This window comes from Schistocerca americana, chromosome 3, assembly GCF_021461395.2.
Source record: "Schistocerca americana isolate TAMUIC-IGC-003095 chromosome 3, iqSchAmer2.1, whole genome shotgun sequence".
Classification (NCBI taxonomy): domain Eukaryota; kingdom Metazoa; phylum Arthropoda; class Insecta; order Orthoptera; family Acrididae; genus Schistocerca; species Schistocerca americana.
In genome coordinates this window covers 174618042-174635823 of record NC_060121.1, presented here as the reverse complement: position 1 = coordinate 174635823, position 17782 = coordinate 174618042, and the positions used below count along the sequence as shown (strand labels likewise).

General features: G+C 40.3%; 1 protein-coding gene and 1 long non-coding RNA gene across 2 annotated transcripts in view; both read left to right on the top strand.

Annotated features, from left to right (window-relative positions):
- Window positions 1–1084: 1084 nt before the first annotated feature.
- LOC124607471 lies at window positions 1085–4371 on the top strand. Its single transcript, XR_006978836.1, has 5 exons — window positions 1085–1258; window positions 1376–1503; window positions 3540–3638; window positions 3812–3938; window positions 4057–4371. It is a non-coding gene; the product is annotated as an uncharacterized LOC124607471 (long non-coding RNA).
- Window positions 4372–11204: 6833 nt separating this feature from the next.
- LOC124605481 (spondin-1) overlaps window positions 11205–17782 on the top strand; it is a 216365-nt gene continuing 209787 nt past the window's right edge. The window contains exon 1 of the mRNA XM_047137202.1: window positions 11205–11306. The gene's annotated coding sequence lies outside the window, so the exon portion shown is untranslated. The remainder of the gene's footprint in view (window positions 11307–17782) is intronic.

The window sequence follows — 17782 nt, the reverse complement described above, 5'->3', positions numbered from 1 at the left end:
AGAGATCACCTGCACCATATATAACTACAAGAGCTGCAGAAGAAGCTACTCCTCCTTCCTTTTAGTAAACACCTCTGAACTGCTTTAAATTTTAATAATTCAATTTGTTAAATTCAAGTGTGCATGACTATTTATTTATTAATTTATTAATAAAACATACCTTCTGTTGATCCCAGAAGGTTCATTTGATTGTGTGGTTGTGAACAATTACTCTCAATTCGAATGTGTTTCTTGGTGCAAAAATAGATTACCTGCAACATAAGAAACTGCACCTTCTTTCCTTTAGTAGGCACCTTGAAACCACTAATAATTTTAATAATTGAATTTGTGAAGTTCATGTGTGCATGAATATTACATCTACAGCATTTAGTAACAGGACCTTCCTTCTATTGTTCCCAGCAGATTGATTTGATTGGGCAGTTGTGATTGTTTTACTCAGACATAGACTGTGTTTTTTGGTTCTAATAATGGATCACCTGAACCATATCAGACTATGAGACCTACAGAACAAAATACATCTTCTTGTTTTTCGTAATCACTTTCTACCTAGTTATACTTTTAATCACTTGATTTGTAAATTTGATATTTATTATTATTACATATACGGCATTTACTAACAGGACCTACCTTCTGCTGTTCCCAGCATTTCCATCTGATTGCATGGTTCTGAGCAATTACTCCCACATCGACTGTGTTCCTTGGTGCAAATGATAGATCAGCTGCACCATATCTAGCTATGAGAGCCGAAAAATGAGCTACACCTTCTTTTTTAATTTTTTATTATTTATTTTTTTTTTTATTTTTAAGAACATGACACCTCCTTATATTTTAATAATTTGATTTGTAATGTTCATATATGTGAACACAGGGACTCACTTGTGTTGTTCCCAGAAGGTTTATCCGACTGCGTGATTGAGAACATTTCGTCTCACATTGACTGTGTTTCATGGTGCAAAAGGAGGATCACCTGACCATATCTAACTATGAGAGCCACATAACAAACTACACCTTCTTTCTTTTGGAGAGCAACTCCCTATAATTTTATAATTTGTTTTCAAAATTTGATGTGTGCATGACTAATACATGTACAGCATTTAGTAACAGGACCTTCCTTCTCTTGTTACCAGCAGGTTCATCTGATTGTGTGATTGTGAACATTTACTCCCGCATTGACTGTTTTTCTAGATGAAAAAGAGAGATCACATGCATGATATCCAACAACAACTGCCGCAGAACAAACTAGACTTTGTTTCTTTTGGTAAGCATTTCCCACCACCTTATAATGTTAATAGTTCATTTCAGAACCTTCATGTGTGCATGACTATTACGTCTACAGCATTTACTAAAATGACATTTCTTCTATTGGTCGATGTAGGTTGATCTGATTGCGTGGTTGTGAACATTTACCCCCACATTGACTGTGTTTCTTGGTGCGCATGAGAGATCACCTGCACCATATCTAACTAAGAGAGCCACAGAGCAAACTGCACCTCGCTTCTTCTGGTAAGCACCTCCCACCTGCATATAATTTTAATTGTTCAATTTGTAAAGTTCATCTTTGACTGACTATTACATGTACAACATTTAGTAACATGACCTTCATTGTGTTGTTCCCTGCAGGTCAATCTGATTGCGTATTTGTTAATATTTACTCTCACATTGACTCTGTTTCTGGTAGAAATAAGACATCACCTCCGCCATAGTTAACATTGTGCATTAACAGGTGCAGAACTTACTACAACATCTTTTTTTGTGTGTACCTCCCACTTTTTTTTATAATTTTAATAATTGCCTCTGCATGTTCTTGTGTGCATCTCTATTTGGTTTACAACATTTAGTAACAGGACCTTCCTTCTTTTGTCCCAGCATGTTTTGCTAAATGCATTCCTGTGAACATTTATCCTCAAATCGACTGTGTTTCTTTGTACAAATGAGACATAATTTGTGCCATAGTTAACTATGAGAAGTGCAGAACTTATGACATCATTATTTTGGTATGTAACTCCCAATTTTTTATAATTTTGATGATCCAATTCGGAAAGTTTGTGTGTGTGCATGACTGTTATGTGTGCAACATGTAGTAACAGGACTTTCCCTCTGTTGCCCCAATAGGTTCATCTGATTGTGTGATTGTGAACATTGACTGCGTATCTTGCTGGAAATGAAACATCACCTGCACTATAGTTAGCTCTGAGAGGTGGAGAGCTTACTACATTTTCATTCTTTTGGATTATATCTTCCACTTTTTTATAAAATTAGTAATTCGATTCAGAAAGTTCATTTTTGTATGACCTATGTTGTTTATGACATGAAGTAAAGGGTCCTGGCTTGTGTTGTCCCAATAATTACATTTGACTGCATGGTTGTGAACATTAAATTTCCCATCGACTGTGTATCTTGCTGAAAATGGGGCATCACCTGCTCCAAAGTTAAATATGAGGGGTGCATGACTAACTTCATATTCATTCTATTGGTAAGCTCCTCCCAGTTCATTATAATTTTAATGATTCACTTATGAAATTTCGTGTTTGCGGAATCTATTTGGTGTATGACATATAGTAAAAGAACTTTCCCCTGTTGCCCCAGTAGGTTCATTTGATGGTGTAGTTGTGAACATTTACTCTCACATTGACTGTGTTTTTTGGTACAAATGACACATTAGCTGTGCCCTAGTTAAGTATAATTGGTGCAGAACTTATTAAATCTTCATTATTTGGTATGAACCTCCTAATTTTTTTATAATTTTAATAATTTGTTTCTCATACTTCATGTGTGCATGACCTACAATGTGTAATGCATTTAGTAACAGCACCTTCTTTCTATTGTCCCTAGCAGGTTCTTCTGATTGCGTGGTTGTGAACATATACTTTCCCACCACCTCTGCTTCTTGCTGGATATGATTCATCATGTGCACCACAGATAGCTATGAAAGTTGTATCTTCCACGTTTTTCTAATTTTATCAAATCAATTCTGCAATTTTGTTTGTGCATGCCCTAATTGGTCTACGACCTGAAATAACTCCACCTTTTTTCTGTTGTCCCCAGCAGGTGCATATCATTCTGTGGCTGGGAACATTTACTCTCGAATCACCTGTGTTTCTTGCTCGAAATGAGACATCACCTACACCATTGTTAACTATGAGATTGCATAGCTTCCCCATTTTGATTCTTTTGGCATGTACCTCCCACTATTTTACAGTTTTAATAATTCGATTCTGGAAGCTCGCATGTGCTTCACCTGTTTCATGTACGACCTGTAGCAACAGGACCTTCCTTGTGATGTTCCCAGCATGTTCATCTGATTGTGGAGTTGTGAATGTTTGCTCTCCCATCAACTGTGCTTCTTGCTGGAAATGAGACATCACCTCCACCATAGTTCACAATGAGAGCTGCAGAACTTATTACATGTTCATTCTTCTGATATGTACATACCTACCACTACTTTATAACTTTAATAATTCAATTATGCAAGATGGTTTGTGCATGACTTCTTTGCTGCATGGCAAGTAGTAATTTGATCTTTCTGCATTTGTCCCCAGTAGGTTCTTCTAATTGCAAGGTTGTGAACATTGTTCTCCCGTCAACTGTGTTTCTTGCTGGATATGAGACATGGCCTGCACCATAGTTAACTACGCAAGGTAAAAACTTACTACATCTTTATTGTTTTACTATATTCATTGCAATTTTGTACAGTTTTAATAACTGGCTTCTGGAAGTTTGTGTGTGTGTGTGTGTGTGTGTGTGTGTGTGTTGTGACCCGTTATGTGTACAACCTGTAGTAACAAGACCTTCCTTCTGTTGATCTGACTAGGTTCAACAGATTGCGCAGTTGAGAACCTTAGCTCTCCCATCAACTGTATTTTTGCTGGAAATGAGACATCACCTTCATCATAGTTAACTGTGGGAGATGGAGAACTTAAGAGATCTTCTATCTTTTGGTATGTTCCCCCTCTTTTTTGTAATTTTTTAATAATGTGATGCTGCAAATTCTTGTAAATGGCCTATTTGGTATATGTAATGTAATAACACGTCTTTCCTTGTGTTGTCCTCCATTAGGTTTATCAGATCGTGTGGTTGCGAACATTTACTCTCCCATTGACTGCATTTCTTGCTGCGAATGAGACATCACCTTCACCATTATTGACTACGAGAGGTGCATAACTTGATATATCTCCTTTCTTTTGGTATACATCTCCCCCTTTTTTATAATTTTTAATGATTTGATTCTGCAGATGCATGTGTGAATAACCTATCTGATACCCCAAATGTATCAAAAGGTTTTACCTCCTATTGTCCCCTGCCATGTTCATTAGATTATGTGGTTGGTTATAATAGAAGGAAACATTCCACGTAGGAAAGATATACCTAAAAGCAAAGACAACATCATCTTTGTTTTTAAGATTACGTGGTTGTGAAGATTTACTTTCCCATGGACTGTGAAATCAAAATTTGCTAAAGAGTAGACTGAAGCAATTATTAATAGGGAAGTGTTGTTACTCTATAGAGGACTTTAAGTTGTAGTGCCATCTTGGAAAACAGTGTATATAGACAATGTCTCCGATCTATCAGTGGTATGAAAGAATGTAATTATACACTGTATTATGTGTACTGTACTATTATAAATACAAGCTGAATTGTGTTACACTATAGAGGAATCTACTTGTAGTGCCCTTTTGAAAAATAATGTGTACAGACATGTGTGTGATCCATATGTTGTTATGAAAGAATGTAAATATTTTACTGTATATGTGTAATGTAATCTAAATTTTCCTAACAATATCCGAAAACTTTTTGTTATATAGACAGAAAATAAATAAATAAATTTTTGGTGCAGATCAGACATAACTAGTACTGTAGTTAATTATGAGATTTGCAGGCTTTGATTCATCCTCTTTCTTATAATCAGCACTTCCCTCTGTTTTATAGTTTTAAAAATTGTGTTCTATGAGTTCACATAAATATGACCTATGTGAGATACCAAGTATAGTACAAGGTCCCCCATTCTGTTTGTACCCAGCATTTTCATATTGGTGCATTGATATGAACATTTACTCTCCATTAGACAGCAGTTTTGCTGCAAATGGGACATCACCTATATCATAGTTAATGTTGACAGTTACAGAAGTTGATATATCTTCTGTCTTTTGGTAAGCATTCCCTTATATTTTATATTTAAAAAAAAAAGGTCCTGCAATTTCACATAAAAATGACCTTTTTGATGCACCTAATGTAGAACAGGTTCAGCCTGCTGCTGTTATCAGCATGTTGGTTTGTGTGTGTGACTGCAAACATTTACTCTCACATCAACTGTTTTTTTGGTGGAAATGAGACATTACCTGCACCACAGTTAAAAATGAGAGGCGAAGAAATTAATATATCTTTCTTCTGTGAATTTTACAATTGTACCAGCAAACTGATTGTCGAAACAAATTTCAGGCTTGCTGCCAGTCATCGTGTAATTCATTGCGCGATATTTTGATCAGACACCTTCCAGTCATCTGTGAGCGAACCATCGAGGCTGATGAAGACTAGCTCAATTCTGTCCTATGTAGTGCGCTGCTTCAGGATTCAAGTTGATAGATGGACCACACTTCATGGTGGCAGAACCCTCACTGGTGGAACTGCTGAACTCAGCTGTCCTCTGTGTTACTGCTCGCCACGGGCGTTGGCTCACTCTGTCATTTTCAATTAGAACAAATCATGGAGATGATGGGGTCCCACACACTCTCCAACTGGAAGCTATTATCATAGTTAATCAGATTTTTCCCTTCAATTAGTTTTGTGAGTGGAGTTGTGAAGAAGCCATACAATGCCTTCCTTCAGTTGTTACTGAAGAAACAAGAAGGGAGTCCCACCATCCTCTTTTGAAACCTCCTTCTCAATGTATTAACTGGACCTCTGCAGAAGGGATTGCACTATGAAATGAATAGGAGAACAGTGATGTAGTGCTGTTGAAGGCTGACAAAGATAATGCAACCTTTTTTTACCTCATAGTGTGCTTGATGATAAGATGTATGGTCTGCTAAGTGCCTCTACCTACAGGAGAATTAATAACAACCCTACAGCATGTGTGCAAAAGAAAACTTCTGCACAGTTAAATTCCTCCTTCTTACCTCAAAAGATCATCAAGAGTTTAAGACCACATGGTTGTGTACCACCATGACTGTATGGCCTTCCAAAAATTCTAAAGGAAAGTGTTCCATTTCATCCAATTAGGAGAAACAGTGGAACACTTTAGACCAACATCTCGCTTCTTTGCTGAAACCATTGGTGAGAAAATGCCTACATCATATCTGTAACTCAGCTGAGTTTATCAATAGAATGGGGGCTCTCTGTCTAAGCAGTTCTGACCATTTGGTTGGCTTGTATGTGCTATCACTTTTTACAAAGGTTCCTCTCACAGATTCTTTGTCATTAATAGGCAAAATGTTTGAGGCACATGTCATTGCTTTTTTTGCTTGCTCTGTCCTCATCCTATTTGATGTTCAACCAAGAATGTTTTGAACAGACTGAAATGTCATCATGGGCTCAACTCCTCCATTGTTGCTCACATACATATGTGGCATAAATTAATTGTAAACTATCAATTTCAGCTCACACACTGCATTATACTGAGTTTCTTGCAAAACAGTCAGGTGAGAAGTTTTGAGATGTACAAAATCTAATATGCAATAAAAATTGAGAACAAGGTGGAATTGAAATAATAAATCCTTTAGTAGTAATGGTGGCATGTGGGCAAATTTTTCTTGTGAAGAGTTTTCCAGGTGATGACAATTTACACCATGAGACTTTACTGAAATGCCAGATAAAAATAAGGTTAAGATTGTTAGGAAGTTCTTGGAAGGACAAACACTCTCTTGGAGAGCTCTAAATTGGAAACTGTTGTGACAGTGCCACGACATTTAACAGCGCCGCCACGACAGTACGCGCAAACGGCGATAGAGGCGCTCCGCAACTCGTCTGCTACGAACGGCGCCGGCCGCATGTCACGGCACGGCAGTTGAATAAGAGATACTGAGTTGTTGTCATGTAACCAGCTATTGTTTCTAAGTGAGTGTGTTTGAATATCCACGCAATTATTGGTGATTAAAGGTTATAACAGAAACTAATTTATATAAAATTTGAGAAAGAGTTTTGGCATATATTTTGGTCAGCAACTGAATTTTTGAATAGGTCAAATTATAGGGAATGTTTTGAGAATATGAAACAATTTTTTAACAATTAATTGAAATGATTAGTGCATTTAGATAAATCATTTGATGAATTGATACAAATTGATGCCCTGAAGAGAAGAGTGCCAGAGAGACTGCAATGAGGACTTGTTCATGAGACTGATATTCTGAGTGAATAATCTATGAATTGTGTAGATGAACTATGTCTTTGTAAAAAAATGTTAGTCAAAATCACAGTGTTGGCAGTTATTAACATGAAGGTGAGCGATCAGAAATGGAATTAAGTAAATCATGGGAGAATAAATTTTAGTAATGATTTTGAAGAAGAGGAAGAAGAAAGGGATTTTAATATTAATAGAGAGGTAGAAATGAGAATAGAGAATCTGACTACAGAAACAGACATATAGGTATGGACATAACAGGAGAATAATTTAGGAAGCTGCGATTCACTCTTTTGGTGCTCCACAATTTTGAAGCGGGGAATAGGAACAGAAAACGAGCCAACAGAAATGAAGAATTAGGAATGGGAATCAGTTAGACAAAAACAATAGGTACATCGCAACAAAAACACCTCATTTGAATAGATGGCTTTAAACCAGGAATTCTGGAACCTAATTGCGAACAATGGACAGAGGGGTGGTATTGATGACCAAACTTACTAATGGGAGTTTACCTGAGCACAGTACTGTGGATTTTTCTGTGGTTATCTCATAAGTAAAGTGTACAGCACTGCTGGAGTAGCAAAACCTACCTCATTAATGGAGAACTTTGGTGAAATGCAGACTAATTAGAAGGGGAGAATTATACTGATAAGACAAAACATTGTGGTCACTACCCACTGTGATGTTACATGCTGCTTGGTGGCGTCACAGGCATGCAACACAGTAAGAAAAGTGTGTAAGTGGAGCAGAAACAGGTGGGGGATCACTCTTGCGAAGATATAGGCGGAAAATTGCGAAACCCATTGACATAAGCGACTTTGATAAATTGGCAGAGCTGTGAATGAGTATCACGAATACAGTAAACCTAGTCAAATGTTCACGTGCTACTGTCGTGAGCATCTACGGAAAGAGGTAGAAAGACAGTGAAACTACACTAGCCCTAAATGGATGGACTTCCGCGACTCTTCACACAACGTGGGATTCAGAGGCTTGTCTATTCTGCAAAGTAGGATAGATAGTGATAGTGATCTGCCAAAAGACTACAATGCTGATGACATGCAAGTGTTTTGGAGCACATAATTCATTGTACATAGTTGAACATAGAGCTCTGCAGTAAACCATCCCTACTTGCTCACATGTTGACCTAACAACATCATCAATTACAATTTCAGTGGGCATTCGACCGTCGACCATTGGAAATGTGTCATCTCGTCAGATGTATCACATTTTTGCTACACTAGGTCACTGGTCGTCTCCACAAACGCCATCATCGAGATGTACGGTAGTTCGGAACATACAGCACACCATGGACACAGGCTGGTGGGAGCAGTATTATGCTATGAGAGACATTCTCCTGCACTTGCATGGAACCTGAATTGAAGACACATTGGCAGGTGCCAACCACCTGCATCCCTTCATGCTTGATGTCTTACCCAACGGCAGTGTCATCTTTGAGCAGTTTAACTGTCCATGTATTGAAGGTAGAACCGTTTTACAGTGTTCTGAGGAGCATTTATGGAACTCACTTTGATGTCTCGGCAACCAAATTTGCCTGATGTAAATCCTACGGAACCCATATAGGTCACTGTCAGACGTGCCATCACCTTGTACACAAATCAGCTGCCCGTCGGTTATGCGAATTACGCTACTGGCCATTAAAATTGTTACACCAAGAAGAAATGAAGATTATAAACGGGTATTCATTGGACGTATATATTATACTAGAACTGACATGTGATTACATTTTCACGCAATTTGGGTGCATAGACCCTATGAAATCAGTACCCAGAACAACCACCTCTGGCCGTAATAATGGCCTTGATATGTCTGTGCATTGAGTCAAACAGAGCATGGATGGCGTGTACAGGTACAGCTGCCCATGCAGTTTCAACACGATACCACAGTTCATCAAGAGTAGTGACTGGCGTATTGTGACGAGCCAGTTGCTCGACCACCATTGCCCAGACCTTTTTAATTGGTGAGAGATCTGGAGAATGTGGTGGCCAGGGCAGCAGTCGAACATTTTCTGTCTCCAGAAAGGCCCGTACAGGGCCTGCAACATGTGGTCATGCATTATCCTGCTGAAATGTAGGGTTTCGCAGAGAGCAAATGAAGGGTAGAGCCACAGGTCGTAACATATCTGAAATGTAACGTCCACTGTTCAAAGTGCCGTCAATGCTAACAAGAGGTGACTGTGACGTGTAACCAATGACACCCATACCATCACGCCGGGTGATACGCCAGTATGGCGATGACGAATACACGCTTCCAATGTGCATTCACCGTGATGTCGCCAAACACGGATGCGACCATAATGATGCTGTAAACAGAACCTGGATTTATCCGAAAAAATGATGTTTTGCCATTCGTGCATCCAGGTTCGTCGTTAAGTACACCATCACAGGCGCTCCTGTCTGTGATGCAGCGTCAAGGGTAACCGCAGCCATGGTCTCCGAGCTGATAGTCCATGCTGCTGCAAAAGTCGTCGAACTGTTCATGTAGATGTTTGTTGTCTTGCAAACGTCCCCATGTGTTGACTCAGGGATCGAGACGTGGCTGCACGATCTGTTACAACCATGCAAAAAAAATGATTCAAATGGCTCTGAGCACTATGGGACTTAACATCTGAGGTCATCAGTCCCCTAGAACTTAGAACTACTTAAACCTAGCTAACCTAAGGACCTCACACACATCCATTCCCGAGGCAGGATTCAAACCTGCGACCGTAGCGGTCGCACGGTTCCAGACTGGAGTGCCTAGAATCTCTTGGCCACACCTACCAGCTGCAGATAAGATGCCTGTCATCTCAACTGTAAGTGACATGAGGCCATTGGAATCCAGCACGGCATTCCGTATTACCCTTCTGAACCCACTGATTCCATATTCTGCTAACAGTCATTGGATCTAGAGCAAAGCGAGCAGCAATGTCGCGATACAATAAACCGCAATTGCGATAGGCTACAATCCAAGCTTTACCAAAATCGGAAACGTGATGGTACGCATTTCTCCCCCTTACTCGAGGCATCACGACGACGTTTCACCAGGCAACGCCGGTCAACTGCTGTTTGTGTATGAGAAATAACTTTACTCATGTCAGCACGTTGTAAGTGTCGCCACCAGTGCCAGCCTTGTGTGAATGCTCTGAAAATCTAATCCTTTGCATATCACAGCATCTTCTTCCTGTCGGTTAAATTTCGCTTCTGTTGCACGTCATCTCCGTGTTTAATGGCCAGTAGTGTATATGAGCTGTGCATAGACATCTAACTGCACATACTTCCACAAAGATACCAACAAACTGCCGGATCCCTGATACATAGAATCATTTATGTATTTCGTTCCAAAGACAGACAAACAAGCTATTAAGCAGATGGTCATAATATTTTGGCTCATCAGTGTATGTTGATACTAACTAGGACAATGTTCTATACTGAAGTAAGTGGCAGCTCGTAGCCGTTATAGTATCTCACAAATGGCTTGTTTGCGGACTGCAAAGTTTTTGCTTCTGTTGTATAGTGTCCTCTGTGCCAGTTTTCACTTACAGTACACCCTGTACACACATTTAACACGTGGGTGCATTTGGCGCCCCCCTCAGCTTGATGCTCCAAGCTGGCCCCGTCAACAACGCCGATTTCGTAGGGTTGCCAAACTAAGCGCGTTCAGTCGTGTTCGCTTCTGTTCCCCTCATAGCGATAATGAACACTGGTGGACTGTATGCGAATGCTAGCTCGGTTGTGTTCTCTTCCATACGCTCCAGTGGAACCGAGACTTCCCAGGTGTCACTCTTAGTGAGCAGTCTGTGCATTGTGCAGTGTGCTGGGACCTTGATTGCGGGGACCTGCAGCCGTCAGGCAGCGGTACCAGTGGCGCCTCTGGCGGCCGCGGGTCAACTGATTCGGCGGCTGGGACGCGCCGCAGCCAGTAGCTCGCGCCGTCTGGACCAAGCTGCTGCTCTGTTGCTGCTGCTACTTCACAGGTAACAACCACGGCGAACGCTCGCTCCCCGCCAATCACCTGGTACGATCAACTGTCGCAAACAACTACGCCTGAAATTCTGAATACTGAAGCCGCGTTTTATTAAGAGAGGTTTCTTTTCGTACCAGGGGGTATTTTCAACACCATTCTGTCCATGTTTTATAAAGACCAGTGCTTCATTTTTTTCCCAGATAAATCGATGATTGTCAACGGAATTTTGAATTTAATTCCCTCTTACACAATGTTCTCTAAGATACCTGTTTCTTCGATGTCTCTTTACAATTTCAAATAACCTGTTGCACTTAGATCGTGAGGGAAAAGTCTAGAATTCTTTCAGTCATTTCAGATTATTGTTCATTCTGACAAAGTACAATAAAATTTCAATAGGCTCTTCCACAAAGCATCGGAGATTTTCAGAGAATGTTTGTATAATTTGTGGAATTTTTTGCCACCCAGATTCCGTCTGTCCGAAAGGGTTTTCGTACGATTCTTCTTTCCTGCTGTTTTATTTATCTGTAATTGCCGGTCTGCTCTAAAAATTAATGTTCCCGCCGAGTATAATAATTCAGATATAATTATTGTTCTCATTTCTTAGTTTTGTATTCCAGCATATTGAATTTTTTTTTTATCTTCTTCTGGTGATTATGTAGGGTTTTTGTAATGTAAATGTTCTATTTTTGTTAATTGTTCCATTTAATCTGGAGGTTTCGACTATGTCTCGTATGTATCTGATATGAGGTACTTCAACAATCCGTATCTGCGGTACTAAAGGCTCGCTATCGAGGTGAATTTTAGTTATCGGCATGAGATTTATGGTCCAAATGCATTTTAGCGGAGTTTTCCAAGGCGTCCTTAAACATTTGTTGTTCCAAAATATTACTAAATCGTCTGTGAAAGCCACACGACACAAATGAACTGTTGTTTGAAGTGGTCTCCCAACACTAATTTCTTTTGCTTCTTTGTCATATGCTCTAATTAGGTCTTCCAGCAAAACAGTAAGCAATGTAGAAAGTTTGCCCCCATGAATCGTTTACGTTTCAGTACCAAAACAGCCTAGGAATTTGACTTTTTAACTAGCGTTGGTTATTGTTTGTTTCATCTGTGCTCTTGCGCTTTTGCCTATTTTTAATTGTTGTACTACTACAAAATGTGTGTGTTCCTGCTGAACCATTCGCTTTCTTAAAGTCTACAAACGTGGTAACTGCCTGTTTGCCTCTAAGAATTTGTAGGATAGTATTAATTTTCGTATAGGATCGAGTTTTTCTAAATCCAACCTTAAATTTTTCAAGTAGATGATCTGTCTACGCTTCAATTCTCTTGAGTAAAATTTTCAAAAGAGTTTTGTGTAAGAACCTCGTAATACAATGCATGAAGAGTCTGAATGGGATTTCTGTGAGGGCAACTAACCCAAAATTACCTCATATTTCCATCTGGAGGAACATTGAAGATCTGAGATTCTATGCTCATATTTTATCAATGCCAATGAATACAAAAAAGCAAAATACAATTTGTGCATCACAAACGTTTTCGCATCGGACGCTTAAAGGCTCGGAGAAAGAGTCGTTTTGCCTTCAAAACAGTATAAAATGAGACAACTCGACTTCGCTCGATAACATAGACGTTCTTCATAGTTCACGCTGAATGTTTCTCTTATACGCATTTTCGTGGAAACGTCGATTATTTTACGAAATTGCATTGGTGATTTGTTCCTCCAATTTATTTTCTTGTTTTCTTTGAAACTTTCAATGTTCAAAACTTGCTAGCTCTGGTACTCATTGATGTCTTTTGCTATTTCGTGTAGGCCTAACTCATCAAGCCAGGTTAACGTTTTCCGAGTCCAAAGTCGCGTAATACGAATTGTTTGTGGTGTGAATTCAAGAACTTCCTTTCAGTAGCCTGTCCAAGAAACTGAGAATATTGATACTGCTTCAGAGTATATTTACTCCTTAAAGACATTTGTCGCAAATAATATCTCTTTTTTTCAAAACTACAGCTCAGTTTATGAATAAGTAATATAAGTAAGAAAAATTGACATAAAGACTTGAAGCCACTTGCTTCGGTCCACTAATCAGGAACACGCATATTCAATAACTTGCCAACAGACACAAAACGTTTAGCTACCACACTTGTGAACTGCAGTTTAAGGGAAGCCTAAACGATTTATTGGTCACCAACTTCTTCTGCTTCAGTGACGAATTTCGTATCACAGCCAATTGATATATATGTTACTAACAGTGTCAAGTACTGAGAGTGTTACGTAGAATCTGATTTCTGCACATCTTCAATAGCCTACAGTATTGCGATCTGTTTCCAAAATTATCTTTTTCACTTCATTGTATATACATTTAAATGTTTGTGGCAAGTTTTGTATTAACTTTAAAATGAAACTACGTTTCATATTTTTTACTTAGTTCACTTCCTTGAAGACCATTTCACTTAGTGTATGAGAAAAGAACATTAGCATACCGGCCTTTATTCTTCTGTAAAAATGTTATACTTATTAATGTTTTTATGACTTGATCTACAGGGGGTGTACAAAACTATGGAAACACCTGCATGATTTGAGTCCCAAACTGATTAGCAATACTCAGGAATCGGTCGAGCTAGTGTTTTGTGAGCCACGTCTTGCGTGGATAAATTACATTTGCTTAAGATTTTCCCTCTGAATCCAAGTCTGGTGTCTGCCTTTCTTACTATTTTGTTTTTTTGTTTTTGTCATCCTATTTTAGACCTCTCCGAAAGGCTGTTCTTAGGTGTTTTACAGTAGCTACTGTTTTCAGTCATGTGCAGCCAATAATGTATCCAATGGTAGTGGATCTCTTCGCCTATTCATGCGTAATACGTTATATTACTTCCGTTCAGGAGTAACTGTCAGTGCCTGCACCAGCTGTCGATCCACTGTGGTCCTTTAGCGGGAGGGTGGGGGGGGGGGGTTGTTTGGGGGAAGAGACCAAACAGCGAGGCCATCGGTCTCATCGGAGTAGGAAAGGACAGGGAAGGAAGTCGGCCGTGCCCTTTCAAAGGAACCATCCCGGCATTTGCCTGGAGCGATTTAGGGAAATCACGGAAAACCTAAATCAGGATGGCTGGACGCGGGATTGAACCGTCGTCCTCCCGAATGCGAGTCCAGTGTGCACACCTCGCTCGGTAGGTCCTTTAGGGGCCCGTAAAGTAAAACATTTCTTAAATCACCCTTGAAAGTGATTTCTCAGAATTTTTATAGTAAGGCTCCCCGAATCGCACAGCGTGTCCTTTATGTACTGCTATTGCAGAGCATCTCCTAAACGCACCTGCATTTACTGTGCGAACATACGCAGATCATTGATTCTGAGATGGTTTTCTCTCTGCAGTGCGGCGGGCTATGGAATCTGTCAAGTCCAACACACGGCGGATAGCAAGGGAAACTGAATGGAACAGCTCCAGCCATTTTAAAAAATAAGTGTTCTGTCTTGAATTAAAAAAGAAGCTCATGCATAGAATTGTTTGCCTCGATTAATACTTCGAGATAAAAGTCCCAGACTGTTAAGAAATTCCAAATCATTGGTAGAAAAAATGGTTCAAATGGCTCTGAGCACTATGGGACTTAACATCTGAGGTCATCAGTCCCCTAGAACGTAGAAAAACGTTAACATAACTAACCTAAGGACACCACACACATCCATGTCCGAGGCAGGATTCGCAGAGGTCGCGCGGTTGCAGACTGAATCGCCTAGAACCGCTCGGCCACAACGACCGGCAAATCATTGGTAGAACGATGATTACGTAGGCTGTCTCCATCGCAGATGAATTAAATTTCCTTGGAATTTACATAAAAATATAAAGTCTGATAGAAGCCTACCTCGGGAAAATTCAGTTTGTATTCCACAGAAATGGAGGAACAAGCAAGGCCAATATGCCCTTATAATTTATCTCAAACTGAATAAAAGCAAACCAACATTTATCACATTTGCAGGTTTAGAGAAAGCTTATAATAATGTTGAATGGAATACACTCTTAAAAAATAGTAAGTTATCAGTCGTAAAATACAGCGAGTGGAAGGAAGTTTATCTACAACACGTACAGACACCGGACTGCAATTACGTATAATAATCGAAAGACATGAAAGGGTAGCAGTGGCTGAGAAGTGTGTGAGACAGAGATGTAGCCTACCACAGACGATATTGACTCTGTACATTGCGCAAGCAGTAAAGGAAACTTAGGAGAAATTTGAAAAGGGAATCGCATTTCAGGGAGGACATACGAAAACGTGACGTTTACCGGCGTCATTATTGTTCTGTTAGACGTAGCAAAGGACTTGAAAGGTCAGTTTAACGGAATTAACAGTGTCTTGAAAAGAGGTGATACAAAGAGGTGACAAACGTCAATGGATAGCGATATGCGCATATACAAATAGCGATAGCATCGTGTACAGAAACTATGAAAGGGCGCCGACTGCTGTGGTTGAGCGGTTCTGGTCGCTTCAGGCTGGAACCGCACGACCGCTACGGTCTCAGGTTCGAATCCTGCCCCGAGCCTGGATGTGTGTGATGTCCTTAGGTTAGTTAGGTTTAAGTAGTTCTAAGTTCTAGGGGACTGATGACCTCAGATGTTAATTCCCATAGTCCTCAGAGCCATTTGAACCATTTTTTATAAAAGGGCAGTACATTGGCGGAATTATCATTTGTACTCAAGTGATTCATGTGTAAAGTGTCCGACGTGATTATGGCCGCCCCACGGGAATTAACAGACTCTGAACTGGGAGTGCTAGTTGGAGCTAGACGCATGGGCGGCTGGTACCGGCGGAGGTTAGAGTCCTTCCTCGGGCATGGGTGTGTGTGTTTGTCCTTAGGATAATTTAGGTTATGTAGTGGTTAAGCTTAGGGACTGGTGGCCTTAGCAGTTAAGTCCCATACGATTTCACACACATTTGAACATTTTTTTAGACACATGGGGCATTGCATTTCGGAAATCGTTATGGAATTCAATATTCCGAGATACAGTGTCGAGAGTGTGCCGAGAATACCAAAATTCAGGCATTACCTCTCGCCACGGACATTGCAGTGGCCGATGCCTTCGCTTAGCAACCAAGAGCAGCGGCGCTTGCGTATTGTTGTCAGTGCTAACAGACAAGCAACAATGCATGAAACAATCGCAGAAATCGATTTCAGACGTACGACGAACTAGACTTTTGGACAGTGCGGCGAAATTTGACGTTAATGGGCTATGGCAGCAGACGATCGACGCAAGTGCCTTTGCTAACAGCACATCGCCTGCAACATCTCTCCTCGACTGTGACCACATCGGTTGGACTCTACACGACTAGGAACCCGTGACCTGATCATATGAGTCCCGATTTCAGTTGGTAAGTGCTGACGGTAGGTTTCAAGTGTGGCACAGACCCCACGAAGTCATGTACCCAGGTAGTCAACAAGTTACTGTGCCAGCTGGTGTGAGCTATTTGTACATGGAATGTTGTGGATCCTCATATCGAATTGAACCGATCATTGATAGGAAACGATTATGTTTGGCTGGATGGAGACTATTTACAGCCGTTCATGGACTTCATGTTCCCAAACAGTGATAGAATTTTTGTGGATGACAATGCACCGTGTCACCGGGCCACAATTGTTTGCGATTGGTTTGAAGAACATTCTAGACTCCCAGATCGCCAGACATGAATCCCATCGAATATTTACGGAACGCAATCGAGAGGTCAGTTCGTGCACGAAGTCCTGCACCGGCAACGCTTTAGCAATTACGGATGTCTACAGTAGGTAGCATGGCTCACTATTTCTGCAGGAGACTTCCAACGGCTTGTTGAATTCATTTCACGTCGAGTCGTTGCGCTACGCTGGGCAAAAGGAGGTCCGACACGATATTAGGAGGTTTCGCATGACTTTTGTCACCCCACTGTGAGATGAATGTCAACAAAAGTAAAAGAGTCTACTGGAATTTAGGCGAATAGAATCAGGCAACAGTGAGGGAGTTAAGTCACGAAATACAACACTGTAAGCTGTAGATAACTGACGACGGCCGAAGTGGAGAGGATGTAAAATGCAGTATGGCAATAGCAAGAAAAGTGTGTCAGCAACTTAGAAATATTTTAACATCTAATAGAAAATTTCAGTGTTAAGAAGTGTTTTCTTGAGGTATTTGTTCGAGGTGTTTCCTTCTGCTGATGTGAAATGCGGACGAAAAATGGTACAGGCAAGAAGGTCATAGAAACTCTGGAAATGTGGTTGTACACAAGATCGCTGAAGATTAGGTGGGTACAACGAATAACTGATGAAGAGGTACTGAAGCGTAGTGGGGAAAAAGAAATTTATGATATGAATTGACTAGACGAAGCTATCAATTGACAGGACACATCCTTACGCATCAAATAATTCTTGTAACAGAGCGAAGAGTGAGAAGGTCAAAATTGGAGAGGGTGTGACTATAGTAAGCAGGTTCAAATGTATGTAGGTCGCAGTAGTTATGCGTAGATGAAGTCTTGCA